Source organism: Bos indicus, chromosome 14, assembly GCF_029378745.1.
Source record: "Bos indicus isolate NIAB-ARS_2022 breed Sahiwal x Tharparkar chromosome 14, NIAB-ARS_B.indTharparkar_mat_pri_1.0, whole genome shotgun sequence".
Lineage (NCBI taxonomy): Eukaryota > Metazoa > Chordata > Mammalia > Artiodactyla > Bovidae > Bos > Bos indicus.
In genome coordinates this window covers 37,713,043-37,739,286 of record NC_091773.1, presented here as the reverse complement: position 1 = coordinate 37,739,286, position 26,244 = coordinate 37,713,043, and the positions used below count along the sequence as shown (strand labels likewise).

The following is a 26,244-nucleotide window of genomic DNA, read 5'->3' as shown; positions in this document are numbered from 1 at the left end:
TTTCTTGGGCTCCAAAATCACTGAGGATGGTGAGTGGAACCATGAAATTAAAAGACGTTCGCTCCTTGGAAGCAAAGCTATGACAAAACTAGACAGCATATTAAAAAGCAGAGACATCACTTTACCAACAAAGGTCCATATACTCAAAGCTATGGTTTTTCCTGTAGTCATGTACGTATGTGAGAGCTGGACTACAAAGAAGGCTGAGGATGAAAGACCTGGTGGTCTCAAATTGTGGTGCTGTGGTGCTTGTCTCCCTTGGACAGAAAGGAGATCGAACCAATCAATCCTAAAGGAAATCAACCCTGAATTTTCATTGGAAGGACTAATGCTGAAGCTCCAATCTTTTGGCCACCTGATGTGAAGAGCAGACTCATTAGAAAAGACCCTGATTCTGAGAAAGACTGAAAGCAGAAGGAGAAAGAGTTGACAGAAAATGAGATGGTTAGAGAGCATCACTGACTCAATGGACCTGAAGTTGAACAATCTCTGGGAGATAATGGATGGCAGAGGAAACTGGAGTGCTTCAATCCATGGGGTTGCAAAAAGTCAGACGTGATTTAGTGACTGAATAACAGCAACAACATATCAAGGAAATCAAACAGCAAAGAATGCTGTTCAACAGGGATGGAACACCATTGCTGACCCAGCTCCATACCTCCCCACCTTCTCTGATGGACCCCGTTGCATTCTGACAATATTTTTAGTTTTAAGTCCTCTGGCACTTGTGTATTTAAACCTTCTCAGCTAAAAAAACAAAGTGTTTTTATTTCTGTATCTATCTTTTCATCTTCCAAATGTTTATTATGACAGATTCTCCAAAAATGCTTCTTGAACAACAGAACACAGATTTTACAAAAGCTTAAACTGTCTATAATCTCTGCCAATATTGATCTGAACCCCGTGTATCACAATTGCTGAGAAAGCCTTGTTTCCTGTGAAATAACTTCAATAATTACAGCATGCCACATAATACATACAATGCTCTTTAACCAGCATAACTACGTTTACCCTCACAGGCACTCGTTTTCTGTAATTACTGCTTATATGAAAATAAACCTCGGCTGAAAGCAAGGGAAAAAAATCAATGCAAAATAACACCTCTAACTTGCCAACCCTGCAGAGATGTTTACCAATATGCACACACCATTTCTGTGTGCTGCCCACTGAGACAGCACTAACAGTTCACAAATTCCTCTAAGAATAATCTTATTGACAAAGGCAACAAAATGAAATTGAAAAGTGCTGTCAGCTCAGTGATTTGCTGACAAATTATCCACAATAATCAGTGATTCCTGACTTCAGGATTTCTAGAAGAACCCACTCCAGTGAATGCTGTGGTTTTTTGGTATCCCATAGTGAGGACATTGTGCATTATCATTACCTTTTGTCTTTAATTGAAGGAAGCTTTTGTTATAGCAAGACATAGGCATGAATTCTGGCCCTGTCTCTGGCTATCTGTTGGATAAATGATTTCACCCCCTCTAAGCCTCTATTTTACTATCTTAGAACTGATATATATCAGGATTTTTTGAGAGGGCCAAAATAGGCATTCACAAACAGGAAATTAATAAATGTTGATATATTTAACAAACTCACAGTGTAAATTTCCAGTAGAATTCAGTCATAGGAATAAATGTTACTTGCCAGATACACTGATGTACTTTCTTTAAACTGGACTAGGCTGCTTTGTAATAGACCAGGAGGTAATCAGATCAAGATTGCAAAGTAAGAACATGCTTCTCTCATCTCAAATCCCCATAAATAGTAAGAAAATATTTTAAATTGAAAACAGCACAAGAAAAGAAGACTTGGTGCCCCCAATAGATCAGAAATTGTAATAAAGTTCCTAAAATATTAAAGGCAGAGGAGTTTATATTGAAGGAAGAAATAATGGCCAAAACACACAAAAGAGAGAACTGATGAAGAGTGTGAGAGTATCTCAGCTTGGGCTTCAGGCTGAGAGAAAATAGATGAAAAGAGAGGATCCAGGGTCAACCACCAGGATGACTGACTGACGCAAGATCCAAGGAGATCTTCTCCTTGTGCCATGCAGGATCCGGAGAGGTTTGTGTCCCTAGACAGAAGCGATGCACAACCAGGAAGATGTCCCTCCTGGTGGTCAGGGCTTGGGACAGAATTCACTGCCACCCAGAAGAAAGGGGAAGCCTCCATAACAGAGGAGGCCACATCGCTGCCTGGAATTCTAGAGCCAAGCCAGGTAATCACATATAGCATGAGACAGACTAACCTAGGAGCCCAGATCCCATATAATCATGCAAACCCAGCAATTTGGTTTTCTTTTTTCTCTTTTGGACTACATCATGTGGCACATGACACCTTCCCCAAGCAGAGATGGAACTGTGCCCCTTGCATTAAGGAGCATGAAGTCTTAACTGCTTGACTACCAGGGAAGTCCCCAAACACAGCAAATATTTAAGGAAAAGTAACTCTTTAAAACCTTAGTGAGGCTCAATGGTAAGAATTCACCTGCCAATGCAAGAGATGCAGGAGATCCAGGTTCAATCCCTGGGTTGGGAAGACATCATCTTCTGAATGAAAGGGACCATAATCATCATATGGATAAACTAATATCCAAAGAAACAAAGTTTAAAAATGAGATTTTTTAAAAAGTATGTATGGTACATATGGGGCTTTCCAGGTACAACAGTGATAAAGAATCTGCCTGCCAATGCTGGAGAGGCCATAGACAAAGGTTTGATCCCTGGATTGGAAAGATTCCCTTGAGTAAGAAATGGCAACCCACTCCAGTATTCTTGCCTGAAAAATTCCATGGACAGAGAAGCCTGGTGGGCTTTAGTCCGTGGGGTCACAGAGAGTTGGACACAACTGAGCACATTACATATGATTAACATCCTAAGAGGAATAAGAAGATAATGTCCGTTTTAATAGAAACATATTCTAAACAACTAGGGATCTTTGAAAGGAAGGTTGTAATTATTGAAAAAGTCTGAAAAATTCAATAAATGTGCCAAGTAACAGAAAAGATATAACTAAAAGATGATTACTTAACTAGAAGATACAACTAAGGATCCTCCTAGAACACAGCTCAGAAAGGACAGATAAAAAGGTGAATATGGGTGGGAAAAAAAAAATTCAAAGGTTTCAACATTTGCCTAATAGGAATTTCAAAAAAAGAATAGAGAGAAGAAATAGAAATGAGAAAAAAAGATTTCCAGAAAAGATAAAAATCCTCAGAATAGATGGGTTGAACCAATGTCCACAACTTGCAGATACAGAGGACAAACTAGTGGTCACCAATGAGGACAGGGAAGTGGGGAGAGGCAATAGAGGGATAGGGGATTAAGAGGCACAAACTATTAGGTATAAAATAAGCTCCATGGACATATCGTAGGGGCTTCTCTGGTGGCTCAGCAGTAAAGAATCTGCCTGCAATGTGGGAGACTGGGGTTCGATCCCCGGGTCGGGAAGATCCCTGGAAAAGGAAAGGACAACCCACTCCAGTATTCTTGCCTGGAGAATTCCATGGACAGAGGAGCCTGGTTGACTGTAGTCCACGGGGTCTCAAAAGAGTTGGACGTGACTGAGTGACTTACACTTTCACTTTCAAGGATATATCACAGAACACATGGAATATAGTCAATACTTTATCCTAACTATAGATGGAGTATAACCTTTAAACACTGTAAACAAATCATTACATTATACACCTGAAATTTATACAATATTGCGAGTCAACTATGCCTCAATAAAAATCAATCAATAAAAAGTTTCTCCACTTCTTTCTTACTAACAGACAACATTATCAACCCCCAGCCCTCCAGAGGCTCAACTCCAATGCTGCAGAAACCCTGCTCAGTGGCTGAGTGTCATCAGCATGTTTTCAGAACGCTTACTGAATGGAGTTCAGATCCTGATATACTGGTTAATGCTTCCTTCAAGCTTCCTTTGCGAACTTGATCTTTGCCGTCTGTCACCCAGTGTTCCATGCCTTCCCTCAGGACCAACTTTTGCCATGTTCCGCAGTCTACAAAACTTATCCAGGCACGGAGCAGTCTTTGAAATCAAAGGCACACTGTGCTCAGACCTACTCTAAATGCTGCATGAGTTTCTGATCCAAACTTTTGATCTGCCATTTGTTCCCTGTTCCCTCCCTCCTGGAGTCCTGGTCCAGATGGCACTTTTCACTGGTGCTGTGCCCCATTCCTGTCACAGAACAACAAAGGTTTTAATTTCCAAATATGGAAGCAGTGTTTCAGGACTGAAGGTATCTACCACGTAAGGTAATGTATTCCTCAAAATATTTCCAAGATTTGGATGTCTGTTACCACAACTGATCACTCTTCAAGTCTGTGTTTGTTGACTAAACTATAAATATTTTAGCAATGGATTCATTCATGTTTTAAAGACACTATGCACTTATGAAAACACAAGGCTCATTATCCATAGAATATTTCATGTAGCTTAGGCAAAATACTTCTACATGTAGTAAGGGAATACAAAAAGGTTAACAGATGGGATGTATTTGCATTAGTGTCTTACTCATAGAAGTGAGGAGGTGAAACCTTTTTTTCTTTGGAAGTTACTTGGCAAAGAACTTGGCAAATAGATTAGAAATTATAATGTTGAGAATCCAGTAGCAGAATTAGAGCTAATTCCCATTTAAGTGCCCCCATGCAGTCTCATTTACATGAAGGGATGGGGGGCAAGTAGGAGGGGGAGAGAGAGAGAAGCCTAGTAGAAAGAAAAAGTTGTGAACTTACTATAACAAGTGACAAAACATGTGGAGACTTCCCTGTGGTCCAGTGGCTAAGACTCTGCGCTTCCAACGCAAGCGGCCCAGGTTCAATCCCTGGTCAGGGAACTATATCCCACATGCCACAACTAAAGATCCTGCATGGATCTTTTCATTGGTACATGTTGTAACTAAAACCCAGCACCTCCAAATAAATAAAATAAATATTAAATATAAGTGATATGTGACTAACATATTTTCAATTAAAACTCCAAGCCAAAACAATCTGCATGATAAATTATTGAAAGGGGCTGTCCAAGGCACCAGAAGAGATACAAAGAGTAGCCCATTTCCTAAAGATATAAGACAACTCCTCTCAAGAAACACCTGGAGTAACAGGCAAATGTGGCCTTGGAATACAGAATGAAGCAGGGCAAAGACTAATAGAGTTTTTGCCAAGAAAATGCACTGGTCACAACAAACACCCTCTTCCAACAACACAAGAGAAGACTCTATACATGGACATCACCAGATGGTCAACACCGAAATCAGATTGATAATATTCTTTGCAGCCAAAGATGGAGAAGCTCTATACAGTCAGCAAAAACAAGACCAGGAGCTGACTGTGGCTCAGACCATGAACTCCTTATTGCCAAATTCAGACTGAAACTGAAGAAAGTAGGGAAAACCACTAGACTATTCAGGTATGACCTAAATCAAATCCCTTATGATTATACAGTGGAAGTGAGAAATAGATTTAAGGGCCTAGATCTAATAGAGTGCCTGATGAACTATGGAATGAGGTTCGTGACATTGTACAGGAGACAGGGATCAAGACCATCCCCATGGAAAAGAAATGCAAAAAAGCAAAATGGCTGTCTGGGGAGGCCTTACAAATAGCTGTGAAAAGAAGAGAAGTGAAAAGCAAAGGAGAAAAGGAAAGATATAAATATCTGAATGCAGAGTTCCAAAGAATAGCAAGAAGAGATAAGAAAGCTTTCCTCAGCAATCAATGCAAAGAAATAGAGGAAAACAACAGAATGGGAAAGACTAGGGATCTCTTCAAGAAAATCAGAGATACCAAAGGAACATTTCATGTAAAGACAGGCTCGATAAAGGACAGAAATAGTATGGACCTAACAGAAGCAGAGGATATTAAGAAGAGATGGCAAGAATACACAGAAGAACTGTACAAAAAAGATCTTCACAACCCAGATAATCACGATGGTGTGATCACTGACCTAGAGCCAGACATCCTGGAATGTGAAGTCAAGTGGGCCTTAGGAAGCATCACTACGAACAAAGCTAGTGGAGGTGATGGAATTCCAGTTGAGCTATTTCAAATCCTGAAAGATGATGCTGTGAAAGTGCTGCACTCAATATGCCAGCACATTTGGAAAACCTAGCAGTGGCCACAGGACTGGAAAAGGTCAGTTTTCATGCCAATCCCAAAGAAAGGCAATGCCAAAGAATGCTCAAACTACCACACAATTGCACTCATCTCACACACTAGTAAAGTAATGCTCAAAATTCTCCAAGCCAGGCTTCAGCAATATGTGAACTGTGAACTTCCTGATGTTCAAGCTGGTTTTAGAAAATGCAGAGGAACCAGACATCAAATTACCAACATCCGCTGGATCATGGAAAAAGCAAGAGAGTTCCAGAAAAACATCTACTTCTGCTTTATTGACTATGCCAAAGCCTTTGACTGTGTGGATCACAATAAACTGTGGGAAATTCTGAAAGAGATGGGAATACCAGACCACCTGATCTGCCTCTTGAGAAATTTGTATGCAGGTCAGGAAGCAACAGTTAGAACTGGACATGGAACAACAGACTGGTTCCAAATAAGGAAAGGAGTTCGTCAAGGCTGTATATTGTCACCCTGTTTATTTAACTTATATGCAGAGTACATCATGAGAAACGCTGGACTGGAAGAAACACAAGCTGGAATCAAGATTGCCGGGAGAAATATCAATAACCTCAGATATGCAGATGACACCACCCTTATGGCAGAAAGTGAAGAGGAACCCAAAAGCCTCTTGATGAAAGTGAGAGTGAAAAAGTTGGCTTAAAGCTCAACATTCAGAAAACGAAGATCATGGCATCCGGTCCCACCACTTCATGGGAAATAGATGGGGAAACAGTGGAAACAGTGACAGACTTTATTTTTCTGGGCTCCAAAATTACCGCAGATGGTGATTGCAGCCATGAAATTATAAGACGCTTACTCCTTGGAAGGAAAGTTATGACCAACCTAGATAGTATATTCAAAAGCAGAGACATTACTTTGCCAACAAAGGTCCATCTAGTCAAGGCTATAGTTTTTCCTGTGGTCATGTGTGGATGTGAGAGCTGGACTGTGCAGAAGGCTGAGTGCCAAATTGATGCTTTTGAACTGTGGTGTTGGAGAAGACTCTTGAGAGTCCCTTGGACTGCAAGGAGATCCAACCAGTCCATTCTGAAGGAGATCAGTCCTGGGTGTTCTTTGGAAGGAATGATGCTAAAGCTGAAACTCCAGTACTTTGGCCACCTCATGCGAAGAGTTGACTCATTGGAAAAGACTCTGATGCTGGGAGGGATTGGGGGCAAGAGGAGAAGGGGACGACAGAGGATGAGATGGCTGGATGGCATCACTGACTCGATGGATGTGAGTCTGGGTGAACTCCGGGAGTTGGTGATGGACAGGAAGGCCTGGCGTGCTGTGATTCATGGGGTCGCAAAGAGTCAGACGACTAAGCGACTGATCTGATCTGATCTGCTTAAAAGAATTCAGTACCTTCCTCCACCAGGGTTCAGTGGGCCCCCATGACCCGGACACTGAGCACATAGCCTTCACCCCATAATCCAGGAATATCAATGACATTAGTATTCTTCTTTTTTTTTTTTGAGAATAAAATCACTTCATTTATTTCCAAAAGTGTAGAGGTGGGAAAGCAACATGATAAAAATTAAGTTCAGTTCCCTATGGATCCATTCTGTCTCAGGGGAGGGACAGTGGCTCTTTGGGCCAGTGTGTTCTCAGTGGGAGGGCTTCAGGTGGTTGGATCCCTCGTTGCCATGGCAACCCTCTGTCGGTCCGTCACCAGCCAGAGCTGGTCCCTCCTGCCCTGCCCTCCCCTGGAGTTATCTACGGGTTAATGGGTTAATTTCCAGATGCAGCAGCTCTGGATCCTCCCAGTGGCTCCCAGGTTCCCCACCCTCTCACTTTCCTGTCCCCTCAGCTGTCTGGCCTTCAGCCCCAACCCCTCCTTGTCCTATTGGGTACCCCCACCACCACCAAGTCTCCGGCTTCTCGGGGTCACCCTCCTCTGGAACTCCTTCCTTCTGTCTGCTGATAGTCAGGCCACAGAGGTCTCAGTGACTGAGCCCAGCTCAGCCCACTGTGGGGCCTGGGGAGGCTGCAGAGGGGGTGGGGGTGGGAACAGGCAGATCCTCCCAAGGCCCAGTCCCACTGCCACCGCCAGCAGAACGCATCCTGTAGCAAAAGGTTAAAAAACGAGTAAAAGAAACAAGAGCGTGATAGACCAGGAAAGAGCATGTCCCCACGGGCAGCCCCAACATAGGGAGGGGCTGTGACGGGCTTCTGGGCTCCAGTGCCCACTTGCTGCCTGTAGGGCCTAAGTCCGCACCAGCCAAGTGGCCAGGGACTGGCTGGCACTGCCTGGCAGTAATGGAGCACTCTAGGGGAGAGTCCAAATCCTCCAGAATCTTGGATCTCCCAACCAGAACAAACATCTGAACCTACAGGCCTGGCCATTGCTTCCGCTGAGCTCATCTGTGGCCCCACCCCTGTGGATCCAAGGTCACAGGCTCTGGACTTGGGAAGTGGCGGGATGGAACTGCTGGAGCCCTGGGTCAGAGGGCTCTGGTGGGGCCAGGACGTTTCCCTGGGCTCAGAGGCCTGAGCTGGCTGCAACATAGCCAAAGGGAGCCTGGCATCAGGGCCAGGGCCCTGGACATCTGAAGAGAATGTGGGGCCTGGAGGGGTGCCCCCAGTACTGAGCCGGTGGTGGGAAGGAGACCCGGGTAATCAAGCACATCAACTCACAGAAGGGCAGAGGGTGGGCGGCCATCTGAGGGGGTGGGGCTGACCTGCAGGCTCACGGAGCTGTCCCACCTGCCAGGTGGGACCTAGCCCTGCGGACCTCAAGAGCAGGTGAGGGAGAAAAAGAGGGTGGTGTGTGGCCTGGAGGCCAGGCTGCAGGGGGCTCATAGGCTGCACCTGTGCACATCTGGTCTGGCAGATGCTTAAGGACAGAGGGTGGAGGTGGGGCTGACTGGCCGGGGCCCAGGAGGGAGGGTGTCAGAGGGAAGTGTGAAAGCCTTGAAACCAGACAGCGAGAGAGGAAAGACCAAGCCTGAAGTCTGTGAGCCACGCGCCACAGCCTCCTGACGCCTCTTTGAACAAAACCCCACCCTCCCCTTCGCCGCCACTCCCACCTGCTCCTCCCCCACTGTCCCCGTGAGCTCCCCGAGGGCCGCAGCTTCATTTGTGGAGGTAGGCATCCAGCCACAGCTGCCCAGACTTCCTCAAGGACCCGATGATATCTTGCAGGGCCCAGAGCAGCAGCTTCTCCAGGTACTCAGTGCCGTGCTTGGCGCACAGGGACCTCACCAGGGGGGCGACCTTGGGCAGATTGTGCCGGGGCATGGTGGGGAAAAGATGGTGCTCGATCTGGAAGTTGAGGTGCCCACTGAACCAGTCGTTGAAGAAGGACTGCTCCACGTTGCAGGTGGCTGCCAGCTGGCTGCTGAACCAGTCGGGGTAGGGCTCTCGGTCAATCTCCATGACGATGTGATTCATCTGTGTGATCCACACAAACCCGTGGCTCTCCAGGAACCTGATGAGGTTGAGGAAAAGGATGGCTCCCAGGACACCACAGAAAGGGATGTAGCTGATGAAGAAACGGGTATAGTAGCTGATGACCCAGGCCAAGTCTACCCAGTCCTTGCGAACGATCACGGTCATGATCATATGGTACTGGAAGTACAAAGGGATGAGCAGCGGAGGCCCAATCAGGAAGAAGTACTCATGCTGGTGGTTGTAAGGTAGGTATTTCAGCTTCTTCATGCCGTACTCAGTGGGCTGCCACTCGCCCAGGACACACACATGCAGCATGTTCACATCCAGATCCTTGTTGAAGACGTTGGGTTTGGCGTGGTGCTGGAAGTGGCAATGGTTCCACCAGTTGGCAGAACCACCCTTTAAGTGACTGATGATGAACTTCTGTACGATATGGTTCCACATGGACTTCTTGTAAACAGAGAGGTGGCCATAATCGTGTTGCAGCCATCCAGCCTGGACCTGAGAGGTAGCAAGGACGACGGCCGTAATGACGGTTGGAATCCAGCCATTGCCAAAGTAGAAGATAGTGAACCAGGCGATGCTCTCCATGGCGATAATGTGGGCCAGGTGGAGAAGGAAGAAGAGCTGGTTACTCTTGAACAGGTTCATGTCCTCAACGGTCTTCCTTAGGGCCTGGAAGTCCTCGATGATCTGGGAATTCTTGCCGTGGTCCCGGCTGGGCTCCTCAGGGGCCAGCTCGCCAATCAATAGGGGCTTCATGAACTTGCGCACAAAACCGAGGTTGCGGTGGAAGGCCAGGAAGGCGTCTGTGGCATCTTCCCCCGGCGTAGTGCCCGATGACCCGCTGGCCCCCCGGGTGCCGGCTGGACCATTTGGTGATGTTGTAGACCTTGCGATCGATGACCAGCCACCTGTCGGGTGTGCAGGTTGTGCTTCCTCCCAGCGGAAGGTAGGCATCGGCGCCTCAAGCTTGGTGGCCCCCTCGCCCTGGTTACCCCACTTCCCCATGCTGCCTGCTGACGGGGTGCGGTGAGTGCAGTCCACTTTAGGCTTTTGTCTTCTCCTCCTCCTCCTTCCACGACATCCCCTCCCCCAACCTCCTTGCCTCGGCTCTGGAGTATCCATCCCTGCCTTTCTTCTCCGCTTCCAAGTGCCCCCAAGCGGTCCCCTCTGTCCGCGCCCCACCTCCACCCCCTCCCTCCCCGCCCACAGCTTGCAGTGGACTTTTGCCTCCAGAGAAAACTCCCGGGTAGCTCAGGGCCTCAAAGCCTCCTCTGCCCGCCCCTCCGGCTCCCCCGACTAGCCCAGGGCTCCGCATCCTCCCGCGTTCCCCTCCGCCTGGGTTTCCACAGTGATCAGCGGAGCGACTGCACCAATCTGGGCGCGTTGCCCCTCCTGCCTTTGGCCCAGGAGGATCTTTGGAAGGCCAGCGGGCTGGGGCAGCGGTTCCCGGGTCCCTGGTCACGCGGAGTCCAGAGGGACCGGGAGGCCAGTTACGTGTCCGAATTCCTTCCTCCCCCGACTCCAGCCGGGGGCGCCCGAGGAGATCCCAAGGGAGCCAGGCGGGCAAGAGGGGGCGGCGGTCACGCCGGCGACCCGCTCTCCTGGATGTGCACCTGATGCCCGCACAAAGAGGGCCGCGCGGCTCCGTGTGTTTTGCGGTGGGGCAGTATTCTTTTTTTTATAACTCTTAGATAGGTATCACATCATCTGTTTTTTAAAATATTTACTGTGGCTGTGTTGGGTCTTAGTTTGGCACACAGGATCTTCACTGCAGTACAAGAGTTATCTAGTTGTGGCATGCAGGCTTAGTTGCCCTGAGGCATGTGAGATCGTAGTTCCCAGGCCAGGGATCAGACCTGCATCCCCTGCATTGGAAGACAGATTCTTAACCACTGGACCACCAGGGAAGTCCCCTACATTAGTACTCTGTTATGTCACTTTTTCTTATCTATGTACATGCTGTTCAATAGCTTGTCTACTCAACCAATAAGTATTAAGTCATTCTTCAAAATCTGACTCAGCACCTCTCCCGTAAGAGAATTTGGAGGAGATACTTTCAGTTGGTACCACAAAAATGTGCCTTCAACAAACCATGCCCTCTTTTATCAATAAAGACTCTTCATTTGAAAGGCAGCTCTTGGCTTATTCCCAAGCCCTGGTAGAGGGTGAAAGCCTAGACCACGTAGCATCAAGTGATATTGCAATTTTGAGCTATCATGAATTAGTTGTTTATCTGATCCACCAAATTACAAAGTTGACTATATACAGCAGCATTCCATCATAAATTAGAAATTGTAGAATTGTAGGGACTTCCCTGGTGGTCCAGTGGCTAAGACTCCAAGCTCCCAATGCAGGGGGCCTGGGTTTGGTCCCAGGGAACTAGATCCCACATGCTGCAACTAAGAGTTCACATGCCGCAAATGAAGAACTCAGGAGCTGCAAATAAAACCCGGTACACAAATAAACCAACTAGAAATTCTACAATACAGATCAGACTCAGCATGTCTAGAAAGGACATCTCTCCCCCCAATCCCAAGGGGTCACTGGGAGTTTCTTGTGATCAGTTAAGAGAGGAGAAAAATGCCTAGTCCTGCTAAAAAATAAATCTCCACCATATGCCTTTCAGGTCACCCCTGCAAAACAGTGGCTAGTGTAAACCCTCCCCACAAGAAAAGCTTTGGGTTGTTTGCTTTGTGAAAAAGGAAAAGCCACTGAGATCTAGATCGACACTGACTCATGGGCAAGACCTAATAGTGCTGGCTGGCTAGTCACAGACTTGCAATCAAAATTGGGAAATGGATGGTGAAGGTGAGCGGGGGAGAGATATGTGAGTGGACTCAGAATGCACATGAGGTATGAAGACATTCACCACAAGGATCACTTTGAAGGAGGCTCTCAATCAGGTAGACAAAATGACCTATTTAATTTCTGACAGTAGCCTTTTTCCTTAGCCTCTTCAGTGTTTGCTCAGTGGGTCCATGCAAAGAGTGGTTATGGGGGACCTCCCTGGTGGTCCAGTGGTTAAGACTTTGCCTTCCAGTGGAAGGGGTGTGGGTTGGATCCCTGGTCAGGGAGCTAAGATCCTACATGCCTTTTGGCCAAAAAATCAAAGCAAAAAATAGAAGTAATATTGTAACAAACTCAATAAAGACTTTAAAAATGATCCACATCAAAAAAGTCTTAAAAAAAAAAATAGTGGCCACAGTAAGAGGGATAAAGACTAGGCATCAGCTTATCAAAGCTCATCCAGCTACCATATCTGCTGAGTGTCCAGCGTCCCAACAGTAGAAGCCAACACCAAACTCCTGATGTAAAATGATCTCCCCCCCGAAAATTAAACATATAAAATGACTTTCCCAGAGGTCCAGCCAGTCACCTGGACTTACACTGGCCTTCCTCCATGATGGAAGGGGTGAAATTTGTCCCCACACCTTAGACTCATATTCTGGATATACGTTTGTCTTCTCTGCCTAAAGTGCTTTTTCCAGCCCCTCCATGTGGACTTACAGAATGCTCTAACTATTGCCAGTGGTGTCCCACTCACATGCTCCATCCAGAGGAAATATTTTAAGGCAAAAAAAGAATAGTAAGGGTCGTGTGTATATATAGTTGATTGGTCTTTCCCTCCAAAGGTAACTGGCTTGATAAAACAATAAAATGGCCTGTTTAAATATTATCTACTGCACTAAGAGACCACTGGGAAATACTATGAGGTTGGGATGCCACCCTATAGAATACAATATATGCCTTAAATCAGTTTCTACAACATGGTTCTATGTCCTCCAGAGCCAGAGTTCATGGGTCCAGGAACCAAAGGGAGAAGGTAAACGTACTCCCTCTCACTGTTATCTAGTGAATTTTTTCATCTTCCTTGCAACTCAAAGAAATTTTGTTTCCTATCAACGTGACTTTGAGCTCAGTGGATTTAGACATCTTAGTGGCCAGGGGAAACACAGTCACTGTTCTGATGAATCCTGAGTCTGACCTCTGACCTTTCTGAAATTCTCATGCTGCTGAGTTGACAGAGGAAAAAGGTTTCTCTACTGGCCAGGGAAATTGATCCCAATTACCAGGAGGAAATTGGATTGCTGCTATATAACAGAGGTATGAAGGACTCTATGTGAAAGACTAGAGCACCTCCTAGAACTCTGGTCAATGGAAAACTGACCAATAGCCTTGATCAATGAAAAATTGCAGCAACTCAATTAAGACAGACATCCAAGGATGCAAATCCCATGGGAATGAAGGTTTGGACCACCTCACTAGGAAAAGCACACTATCTGGGTGAGACGTTAACAGAGGAAGCATTGGCTTTTTGTTCAGGATTGGCTCCTAAACAAAAGCAATAATGGCTACCAGTTAACTCTTGTGGCAATCTACAGAAGTATTAATATTAATAGAAAACATAGCAGCAATACTTTATATTATTTTTCCCTTTCTCCCCCACATCCTCATGATTTTACAGGAAGAACGCTGGTGATTGCTAACATTTTCAGCTGAGAGTACAACCAAATTGATGACATACGAATCAATGATTAACTGATGGGACAATGTTTCCTCTGTTGGGACACAAACACTTACCTGAGTGAAGGGCAAGAGTGGATACACAGGGAGGTAGAGAAATGGACTATGCCCCCCGCCCAGACCTAGTCTCCCCTCTCCTCCACCCTGTTCTCTGCTTCCAGAGGTCTCTGCTGACCTCTAAGAACCACAAGAACCACATCAGTGAACTTCCTTGCCTCCTGATGTCTGGTTGAGGAATATCAGGAGATCAGAGAACAGAAGTAGAGTGAGATGAGATGTTTATTCTCTCTACCCATTTAGTCCCTACCTGTATCACCCATCTAAGATTTCAGCTCCATCCAGGAACCCTGACTGTCTCTTTTTCTCTAGATTCCAGTAACTGCTTCCTTCCATGGACCCTTCTGAAGCCCTGCACTCTCCCTTACGGGCACCCTACCCATGGCCTGTAAAGATCTCATTATTGTTGTTGCTGTCATTTAGTCACTGAGTCATTGGATAAGGAAATGGCAACCCACTCCAGTGTTTTTGCCTGGAGAATCCCAGGGACAGGGGAGCCTGGTGGGCTGCAGTCTATCGGGTCGCACAGAGTCGGACACGACTAAAGCGACTTAGCAGCAGTAGCAGCAGCAGCAGCAGTCACTGAGTCATGTCTGACTCTTTGGCAACCCCATGGACTGTAGCCTACCAGGCTCCTCTGTCCTTGGGATTCTCTAGGCAAAAATACTGGAGCAGGTTGCCATTTCCTTCTCCAGGGGATCTTCCCGACCCAGGGATTAAACCTGTGTCTCCTGCACTGGCAGGTGGATTCTTTACCACTATTGGGTCCTCTTCAGTTTATTCAATGGCTATGCCTTCTGTTTGCTACTGTGACACTGACACAAGCCTCTTTCTCACCCACTATGATATGAATTCCTTGAGGAAAGGGGCTGAAATCCAGTCTACACAGAGTTGGCACAGAGCTATGTGAGATGAAAATATCTCCTGTGTATTAATAAACAAGAAATGTTACAGCCATCAGCGATTTCTAGCCTCCAAATGTGAATGAGGGCTTCCAAAACTACAATTCAGGGGGTGCTGCCACCCGCCAAGGTGATTGCTGAGGAGCTGGGGGAATCAAGAAGGGTGGACAAGGAAACAGGGTTGGCCCCGAGAGCTGAGGTGCACGTGAAAGGAATGAGCTCAGTGAGCCCAGAGGCTTGCATCTTCCATACTTCCAGTGCTAAATTCTCTGATGTTCAGACTGCCTGCTCCCTTTGTTGCAAAGGGAGCCTGACCTCTCCTCCTGCCTCCTCAGAGCAATTTTCTCAGAGCTACTGAGATGCTGTCTCCTAGGCTTGGAGTCCTACACATTCCCACCAAATAAAATGACTCTCTCCTTTCAGGTTGTGACTGTATTTTTTAGCCCACAGCTGTCTCAGCCTGACCCAGAGAAGGGCTACCTTTTACAGACTTAGTCCAGCCAGTGAGGTACCTCTTGATAATATGCACAAAGAGATGGTAATTCCCCACAGGTGGTCTTGTGTAAGAAAAAGAAATGACCTAAGCAATTTGGGGCAGTAAGAAAATATGTTTATAACAGCTTGGGGACAGAAATAAAGACTTCAGCTAAAGGATATCTCATGATTACATTTATCATGAGATAAAAGCATTGCCATTTGGTTTTTATATGATATTTACAATGTTTTAATATAAGAACAAGACAGGGTATTTTTAGACAAGGCTACATAACCCCAGACAAATCATAATAGGATCTTTGTTTTTTTAACTCCAGGCCAATTAGTTGAGGGCTAATTTAGCAATGAAAGATGCTTCCAAATACTTAACACATGACTCAGCTGTATAAATAAGTGGTGGCAAATGAAGCTGAACAAATTTCTCATATGTTCTGATTTGGCCACTGGTGCACACACACACAGATTTATACAAAGCTTGAGTTCTCTCCATAAAGAAGAAAAAAGAAAAAAGTCCAAAGCCAATAAATTTTTTTAGGTTACTTTGCTTTATTTGGTATATCTAGATTCATTTCAAATAGCTGTAGGAAATACTGAATCCGATTTTGCAATGATAATTTAAGCAAAACCAAATGCTCTAGTATAAGCATCTGTGAGACTCTCGGGTCCTTAGTAAAACTATAGGGTTTGAGGTTCAACGAAAGGAGGATTGGTGAGCATTCATAAAAAAGGCGTTTAAGATTTCTATGGCAAAGTGGATTAGTCAATAGAGAATTCACACATTTTTATGGTTGTATCTGACCAGTCCTATTGGCAAACAAATAAGACACTTTTGTTACTACTCTGCCATCCTGGGTAAATTCAAACCACACCTGTTTAGAAGGGTGCCTAGAAAATTTCTACAAGTTTTTACCTGCGTTTCCTCATTCAGAGTAAGCAAGAATGTGTTTCTATATCATATTTGTATCTCAGGTTTCAAAGCAGGGGAGTAGTGAGTTTGCTATTTTATGGGTCACTTCGTGGAATGAATGTCTTCTTTTACATTCTCTTCTGCCTTTTCCCTTCCTTGTATAAAGGAAACGACACTGTTTTAAGTCAGGCTGTTTGATTCAAATTCTATTAATAATATTCCCTTGATTTTAACTATGTTTTTAATGCTAAGATGCTCAGTTTCCCCATTTATAAAATTGGGGTAAGAATAACTGTTTCACACAGTTGTTATCATGTATATAAAAAATGCATAGAAAGTATCTATTTCAACACCAGGTATTTAATAAGTGGAAGCAGCATCATTATCCATGTTATTATTATTACAAGTACCCCATCAGGACTTCTAAGATACTAACGTGATTTTGAGAACCTGCAGTATTTAGGAAAGCAATTATTCAAAATTATTCAGGAAGGCAGGATGAATCACTAGTAAGTCAGTTGTATTTTATTCATTGACATGTACCTGATGATGGTAAGACAGGCTTCTCCAAGCCTTTCTACCATATAAAATGTCTGTATAATGTCTGTCTAAGTAGAATTATTTTTGAACGGCAGTCAGAGAGCCAGTGGAGGTGAAAATTTAGGTGAGGTCTGCAAAGTCTAAGATACTCCCAGAGTACTCAGAATTCAGAAATGAGTTTTTCATTTGTCAGCGTTGGTCCAGATTTCAGCATCCTCTATGAGCAACTAACAGCTTTAGCTATTGACATTTTAATATAAAACCTCCATGAAATGATTTTTGCCATTTTTTTTGCTATAATTGTTGCCATTGTTCATTTAGCCAGCATCTATATCTCTCTGTCTGATAAATAAACAAAATGTTCAAATCACTTGACAGCTATCCATGCAGGTCCTGGATAAATAGTACAATAACAGAGATGCTTTAAGCATGAAACTGTAAATCCTCAAGTTCCAGCCATATTATAATATCAGTGTTGAAATTTTTCACCTAAAGAATTAGAAAACCTTTTACAACGGGATTAATACATCACATCATTTAACATCTACCTTTTGTCACCTGACCCCGAGACCATATCTAACAACAAATAATTTGCCCCATTCTTTCAAGGTGTCAAATGACTTTTTTCTGTATGACTTTTTTTGAATGATTTGATCCAAGAGAAGTAGCTTAGAAAAGCATTAGGAGTGTCAGGTTTTATAACAAACCATGTGGGTGGAGGGTTTTGTTGGGTTGATTTTTTTTTTGGCTGACAGCAAACAAGTCTATCTGAAAACACATAAGCTCCAGCAGGTGCCCAGAGCTAATTTGGTTTGACACTATTTTTAAAAAGCACTAGCTAAGTTTTATAACAAGTCATAGTGAATGGCTGTATTGTTTCTCTGTCTTCTGCAACCCAGGGACCAGTTTTAAAACAGGACCCTAAGCAGAAGGCCATGAATCTAAAACACCCAGCTTCTTAAATCTTCTCCTAGATCCCTCGAAACAAAATGCTTAGATCCCTCGAAACAAAATGCTTAGAGGTTTACACTTGACTTTGCACTTCACACCTTCCACCACAAAATCGAAATCACTTCACTTCCTGTCAGCAGTTTTCATTTAAATCTAGTGAGTTTCAGCTCTGGCCAGCAAGGATGATGTGAAATGCTTGCCGGCAGCCAGACTCAAGATGGATTTGCCGATCCAACCACCTGCTGACGGCATGTGTTTGGCTCCCAGCATTCACAGTGGACACTCATCATGATATTCACTCTCCCTATGGACTCTCACAGCAGACACATCAGTTGGCATCTCCCACTAATACTCCCAGCTTAAACGCCCACTTAGGTGTGTTTGAAGAGCCCTTCAGTTTTAATCTCTCTGATACATGTGTTTAGCCTGGCCTTTCCTCTCTCAAACACAGAAGTCCTATTTGGATTAAGATACAAAGATTGGATTTGGAGAGTTGTTTTTCATTTGTTCTGTCTTTGTCTGTGCAAGCACAGAACTCACTAGTTTACTGGCGAGGGTCAAAATATACATTTCTACTATTGAGTTGGTAGGTGCAATGTTAAGAGTCAGTCCAACTTGGATTTGAATTCCAGCAATGTGTCATCTTAGGCAAGCGTGTCATCTCCTACAAGACAGAGATAACAGCACCTAGCTCCGAAGATTGTTAAGATTAAATGTGATGATATATGTAAAATGCCTAACATTAAGTCAGGTTTGTAATAAATGCTCAATAAATTCTAGTGGCTGGAATTTCAGTTTTTAACTTTTTATTTTATACTGAGGTATAGCCAATTAACAATGTTGTGATAGTTTCAAGTGAACAGCGAAGGGACTCAGCCATGCATACACATGCATCTGTCTCCCTGCAACTTCCCCTCCCATCCAGCCTGCCATATAACATCAAGCAGAATTCCAAGTGCTGTACAGTGGACTCCTGTTGGTTATCCATTTTGAATACAGCACTGTGTACCTGTCCATCCCAAACTATCCCTTCCCTCAATTCTCACTCCTGGCAACCATAATTCCTTCTCTTAAGTGTATGAGTCTGTTCCTGATTTGTAAATAAGTTCATTTGTATAATTTCTTTTTAGATTGACTTTAAAAAAAAAAGACAGTGAAATAACCCATCTGACTCTCAGATAGCTTTGTAACAGGATAGGGGCAGCCAGTATTAGCCTCTTCTTGCAGACTGGAAAATGGCAGTGCAAAAAGGTGAAGCAATTCTCCCAAAGCCTTACAAGAGGGAAGTAAACTAGACCCTAGATCGTCTAACCCTAAATCCAGTTCTTTTTCTCCAATTGTATTATTTGCAGTTTGACTTTGTTAAACACCCTCTGAATTATTCAGTGGAAACTGACTCTTGATAGTCTCCATTCTCCGCAGACACGATAAACAGAATTGTGAGCCTATGATAGGGACAATGACAAGCCGTTTGAATCATGTCCACCCTGGTCCTGCCAGTGCAGCCAAGGATCAAACTGGGGGAGGACATGGCTGCCTTCCATGCCATCAACTTCAAAAGACTGGGATATTAGGGCCAGAGAGGACTTGGCCTCAAGCCAAGGTTAAGACATAATGAGTTCAATGCTGACATTTTGAGGCTGAAGAGAATAGGACTTGTTGCCTGGTCCACTCCACCTTCATTCAAAAGGCTGGCAGCCCTGGGTGGTGCAGAACGGAGCTACCACGGTTGGCTGTCAGCCTTATACCCCAGACTCCCAGGTCTCAAAAAAGCTGCCCAGTGTCTCATAATTTAAAAAAAAAATTTTTTTTATAATACTCAAATTTTCCTATTTCCCTTGACTTTCACTTTCCAGTCATACTGGACTGTAGACAAATCAAGTATTTAGTGAGGAGCCCGAGGTTCAGACATGATAGCTGGTAAGACAGGGCACTGAAGGAGCAGCCAGGCCACCTAATGCCTCATCCCGAATTCTTCGCACCACCTCCTGCCTCCTGTCGTAGCCATGGGAACCCAGCCACTCTGCCTCTTGGTCTCCCACTAGGAAGCATAAAGGGGATTCTATAAACATTTGCTGCATGGATGGTACAACAAAGGGATAATGAGGAGCTATGTGTTCCCGTTTCTACACATTCTGCCTCTCTTTTATTGTGCATGAGATGCCCAGCAAACACAGCTGAAATAATCAACTCATTTTTGTCCTGTCACTCCAGTTTGTCATGTTACCACCAGCCAAAGCAGTAATGCCCCAGGTCAACAAACCCGGAGCACTCCTGTGGAAGAGATTCTCAACAAGGGAAGGCTGCATAAAACATCCTGAAAGGACAAAGAAAAAACCCACAAAGCTAAAAGACCACAAAATTAATGCACCCCATCTTAGCAGGCACTTCCAGTCTCTTTCTCTGCTGCTGACCTATTGTTGTTTTTGTTTTTTGGTTGCTAAGTCATGTCCAACTCTTTTGTGACCCCATAGACTGCAGCCCACCAGGCTCTTCTGTCCATGGGATTTCCCAGGCAAGGATACTAGAGTTGGGTTGTCATTTCTGTCTCCAAGGGATCTTCCTGACCCAGGGATTGAACCCACAGTGGAAGCCCCCTGCAGTGGAAGCACAGAGTCGTAACCACTGGACCACCAGGGAAGGCCATGTAAATATAATTATAGAGCACAAAGGTCATGAGACCGTTTGGTCAGCTCAGCTAAGACGTCAGACTCATCAAGTTTGAAAAGCTGGAACGTGAAAAAACCTAAGAAAGAAATGATGAGAGGTCTGAAAAAGCAAAAGAGAGACAAAGATGGAGAAAGAGAAAAAATGGGTTCAAGGACCATGCCAATGATAACCAATACTGACAGAGCATGTTCCTGTTAGCATGTCTATCTAAACTCGAGTCAGGTCAAACAGAATTGCCATTAAGAATCCTTAGATTGCATTGTTATTGTTTATAACAGATTCGTTAATCAGGTTATCAAGGCCCTCTTTTGTCAAAACATCCTTGATCACTCAGATTAGCAGCAGTCTGGTGCTTCACTATTGGACGGCTGGTCACCCAAGCACTTGTTTATAAGATTTCCTGTTTCATTGTGACAAGACAGTGCTCGCTTCGGCAGCACATATACTAAAATTGGAAGGATACAGAGAAGATTAGCATGGCCCCTGCACAAGGATGGCATGCACATTCCTGAAGTCTTTCTTATTTAAATTAAAAAAAAAAACAAACAATGTAACAAGACAGCCTTCCCAAATCAGACCTCCTGTTATCTAATCACATTTCTGTTCCAGATTTCAATCCTCATTCAGGAACACACTCAGTGGCAAAAACTTTTATAATGTAAAGACACCTGCAAAATTTGATGGGGAAAAATGTGTGGAACATTTAGAGCCTCGATATGAGTTCTAGGAAACGTCTCTTGTCTTTCTGATCTAATTGAAGGGGATGTTAATCTCTGTATTCAACCCCACAAAGTGGTCAGTTGGGTAGGTCGTGCTATTTGATATTGTTCTCCAAAACCTCAAATCAACACATTATGTATCTATGGAAATATAAAAGTCTCATGGGTCCCAAGACCTATAAGATGCAATAGAGAATTCTAAAGCAAACAGGTGAGGGATGACAAAATTACCACAGAATGCTAAGAGGAAAAAAACAATATATGGGCTGCTGCTTAATTTATTTTTTTGATGGAGGGCAGCAATCTGTGCTTATGAGAAATCTTAAAACAGTGCTTCTCAACCAATGTCACCACCTCCAAGGGACATTTTGGACATTTGTGGGGTTATTTTATTGTCTCAATGGTAAGAGGACCCCAAAGCCATCCAGTGGATGCAGACCAGAGATGGAAAATGTCCCGAAGTGAGCAGGCTGGTGCCACGGGGCAAAGCACCCTTCTACACCCTATACGATATCATATACATCCAAGGCTCTCGCCCCACATTCATGTAGGTGAAACCCTATTTACAATCATCTAAATCCTATGCATATGTTTTAGATACCACATCCAACTTCTTCAATGTGTCCTCTCGTGAAGAAGTACCAACGCATTCACATACTGAAATGCATATTACTTTTTTTTATAAATCACTATTCTTCCATCTCTTACATTACAGTTGAAATTATGTATCTGTAGGCTAGATAAATCATCTATAAAATATACTGTAGGACAGTAGAGTGTCGCACATGATCTGGGATAAAATCCGTTTTCATTTTCTGTCTCCATCATTTCATCTACATTTATTAATGACATGACGGAATTGGGAAATTATCTGTAGATGCTAACATGAGTGGCTGCAAATTTACTATCAAACAGGAGATTTATGCAGTTGTAAAGCATCTCCTCACAAACTGTTTAACTGCAAAGAGAAAAATAGTACTTTACAGTGGCAAAGCCTGGCAAACACCACCTTAATCAAATGATCAAGGTTTAGAAAAATATATGTAATATTTGTTTGTGTGTATATATAGAGATATATCAAGAAAGAGAAGCAGAGGAGAGTAAGAAGAGGAGGAAGGGGAAGACAGCAAGAGGAGGAAGCAAAATAAAAATGAAATGAAAGGTAAGAACTGAAGTAACAATTTTTAAATAGTTATGATTCTGTGTGTTATATAAACAATTAATGTTAATTTTCTATTTCATAGGTGTAGATAGACTCACGGAAATATCTAAGAAGAGAACAGTGGGAGAAAGCAGTGTGAAGAAAAAGAATAGTACAATGTAATAAGGGTCACAATTTTTAAAGACAAATGGGGGTGTGGACATACATTAACATATGTAACTTTTATCCTGATTTACAAAACTTTCATAAATTCAGTGTGAGATGTGAATATAAGAGAAGCTGATAGAATTTTATACCAAACAATACCAAACAAACAAAAGCAAATCAAACACCTCACTCTAACCCTGTTCAGTCCACCGTACGGATCCTCCCAGCAGTCGCTGACCGCAGCTTTGCATGTGTCCCCAAACTGCAGCAGAGAGCAACAGAGTATGTTCTTTATGTGCCCATAATCATATGCTCCCAAGTACAAAATGTTAAGTCAATGATTAACCTACCAAAGCACTTTTTTGGAAAGATAGTCAGACTTCAAAGATTTCAAAATCTTTCTTGTAACCCCTGATCTGGCCTACATCTTGGGAACAGGGGTACGAGGTACAAGGAGGGGCATTTCCCTCTGTGGGAGCCCAGGAACCCCTGCACTGACCAGCTGTCCACCCCACCCCAGCCAAGATGGTCAGAGCCCAACGCAGTGAGCACGCAGGAAAGGGTTATATCTCCTTTGCAAGCAGTTGTCTTTTTCCTGGCAAACAAGCCAGGTGCCAGAAACTTTACCCAGACGGGGAGGAAAAGAGAGGAGAGGAAGCAGAAGGGGAGGGGGAGGGCATGAAGGAAGAAAATAGAATCATCAGGAAAAAAAAAAAATGAAAGATGAGGTCAAGATGGTTACAGTTTGAAACAACTTCAGAACAGCTACATATTTTTTCAAAGCATTTAAAGCCTCTCAAAGCTCTCAAAAGGTACAAGCCTGCAGGGAGGTGACTTCCCTCGACCTTGAAATCTTTCACTCAGCTGTAGAAAAACAGAAAAGAGATCTCAGACTCAGAAGTTACAGAAGTACATGTGCAAGCACTATTGCTAGTTGGGTTTCATTTCTTTGTCTAAACAGAAACTGTTCTTGCAAGTTACCACCAACCCCAGGGACGCCTTGCCAGTGTACTTCCCGGGGCTTACATCATCCCATGCTTTCATTACACCTGTTTCTTTCTATTTGTCACACATTCCTCTCCCTTTCACCTGAACAACGGAGACACCATTTCCAAGTTCCTTAATTAAATCTTATTTTATCTTGCAACTATCAGGAAAAAAACAAAGTCATCCAGGGTCATCTCTTGAAGGTTGAGAAGCCTGAGCCACCCACCTGCTCCTGCTTGTCAAAATTAAATCTGCCAAGTGCTGAGTTGCTTGAAAATGTCCTGTTAAGTCATTTAAAGACATAGCTCTTCATATATCTAGCAAGGCATAGCCTTAATTTGAGACATACGCCCTGCCACGATCACAGAACCTCTCCACCAAATGTTTTCTTTTGAAAATACAATAAGTTCCCATCTGAAAATGTTATTATCCATGTTTCATCTTCATATTTCTTATTTCCTTAACAAATAAAGCACTTACACCTAATGAACCATGAAATCTTTCTTAATAGAAAAGGATGTTTTTTGAGGAATAACTGGCATAACATTGTCTAGTTTCAGGTGTACAACATAATGATTTAATAATTGTATATATTATTATTTTTATAACAGCCATCCTGATCAGCGTGGGGTAGTGTCTCGAGGAGCTTACCACCTGTTTTCTTCCAGGAGTTTTATGGCTTAAGGTTTCACATCCAAGTCTTGAGTCCATTTTGAGTTAAAGTTTGTGTATGGTGTAAGATAGTGATCTGGTTTTTCTATTACCATTTACTGAAGAGACTATCCTTTTTCCACAGCATATTCTTGGCTCCTTTGTTTTAAATTAATTGACCACATAGGCATGGGTTTTTTTCTGGGTTCTTATTCTGTACCATTGATCTATGGTGTCTGTGCTTTTGTTTTGTTGCCAATACCATGCTGTTTTGATTACTGTAGCTTTGTAATATAGCTTGAAATCAAGAAGCATGATACCTCCAGCTTTGTTCTTTCTCATGACTGTTTTGACTATTTGGGAGTCTCAGTGGTTCCGTACAACTTTTAGGATTGTTTGTTCTATATCTACGAAAAACACAATTTAAAGTTTGATAGAGATTGCATTGAATCTGTAGGCTGCTTTGGGTAGTATGAACAGTTTAACAATAATTATTCTTCCAATCCAAAGCATATATTCCCACTGATGTGTACCTTCAGTTTCTTTCATCAGTGTCTTGTAGTTTTCCTACAATGAGATATCGCTCACACAGGTCAGAATGGCCACCCATCAAAAGGTCTACAAACAAATACTGGAGAAGATGTGGAGAAAAGGGAATCCTCTTGCACTGTTGGTAGGAATGTAAATTGATACAGCCACTATGGAAGACAGTATGTAAATTCCTTAAAAAACTAGGAATAAAACCGCCATATGACCCTGAAATCCCCTTCCTAGCCGTATACCCTGAGGAAACCAAAACTGAAAAAGACTCATGAACACTAGTGTTCACTGCAGCACTATTTACAATAGCTAGAACATGGGCGCAACCTAGATGTCCACTTACAGATGAATGGATAAGGAAGCTGTGGTACGTATATACAATGGAGTATTACCCAGCCATAAAAGTGAACGCATTTGAGTCAGTTCTAATGAGGTGGATGAACCTAGAACCTATTATAGAGAGTGACGTAACTCAGAAAGAGAAAGACAAATATCATATACTAACACACATATATGGAATCTACAAAGATGGTACTGATGAAATTATATGCAGGGAAGCAATGGAGACATAGACATTGAGAACAGACTTATGAACACAGAGTGGAGGGGAGGAAGGAGAGGCTGGGATGTATGGAGAGAGTAACATGGAAACATGCATTACCATATGTAAAATAGATAGCCAATGGGAATTTGCTGTATGGCTCAGGGAACTCAAAGGGGAGCTCTGTGACAGCCTAGAGGGGGAGAGGAGGGAGGTGGGTGAGAAGTTAAAGCGGGAGAGGCGAGAGAAGTTGAAGTGAGTATACCTATGGCTGATTCATGTTGATGGTTAGCAGAAACCAACACAATACTGTAAAGCAAACATCCTTCAATTAAAAATAAATAAAGTTTAAAAATATATCTTATAGTTTTCAGAGTACAGATCTTTCACCTCCTGGATTAAATTTATTCCTGGCTATCTTATTATTTTGATGTAGTTGTAAATGAAATTGTAAATTAATTTCTTTGATTGCTTATTATTAGCATATAGAAACCCAACAGATTTTTTAATTTGGTTTTGTACCCTGAAAATTTACTGAATTTATTAGTTCTAACAATTTTTTGATGGAATCATTTGGGTTTTCTACATATAATATCATGTCATCTGCAAAGAGTAACAGTTTTACTTCTTCCTTTAGAATTTGGGTGCCTTTTATATCTTTCTATTGCCTGATTGCTCTGGTCAGGGCTTCTAATAGTATATTGAATAAAAATGATGAGAATGGACATCCTTGTCTTGGTCCCTAGAGGGAAAAGTTTCATATTTTATTATGTTGTGATACCTTCCCTCTAACTCATTTGTTGAGAGTTTATCATAACGGATGTTAAATTTTGTCAAAAGCTTTTTATGTAGATATTGAGATGATTTTTATGTTTCATTTTGTTAATGTATTGTGTCACATTAATTGATTTGCAGATGCTG

At 43.3% G+C, this 26,244-nt stretch overlaps 1 non-coding gene and 1 pseudogene across 1 annotated transcript; one reads left to right on the top strand and one right to left on the bottom strand.

Annotated features, from left to right (window-relative positions):
* Positions 1–7,503: 7,503 nt before the first annotated feature.
* On the bottom strand, positions 7,504–10,649 carry LOC139186929 (acyl-CoA 6-desaturase-like; annotated as a pseudogene).
* Positions 10,650–20,997: 10,348 nt separating this feature from the next.
* On the top strand, positions 20,998–21,104 carry LOC139187039 (U6 spliceosomal RNA). Its single transcript, XR_011570741.1, has one exon. It is a non-coding gene; the product is annotated as a U6 spliceosomal RNA (small nuclear RNA).
* The last annotated feature ends 5,140 nt before the right edge of the window (positions 21,105–26,244 follow it).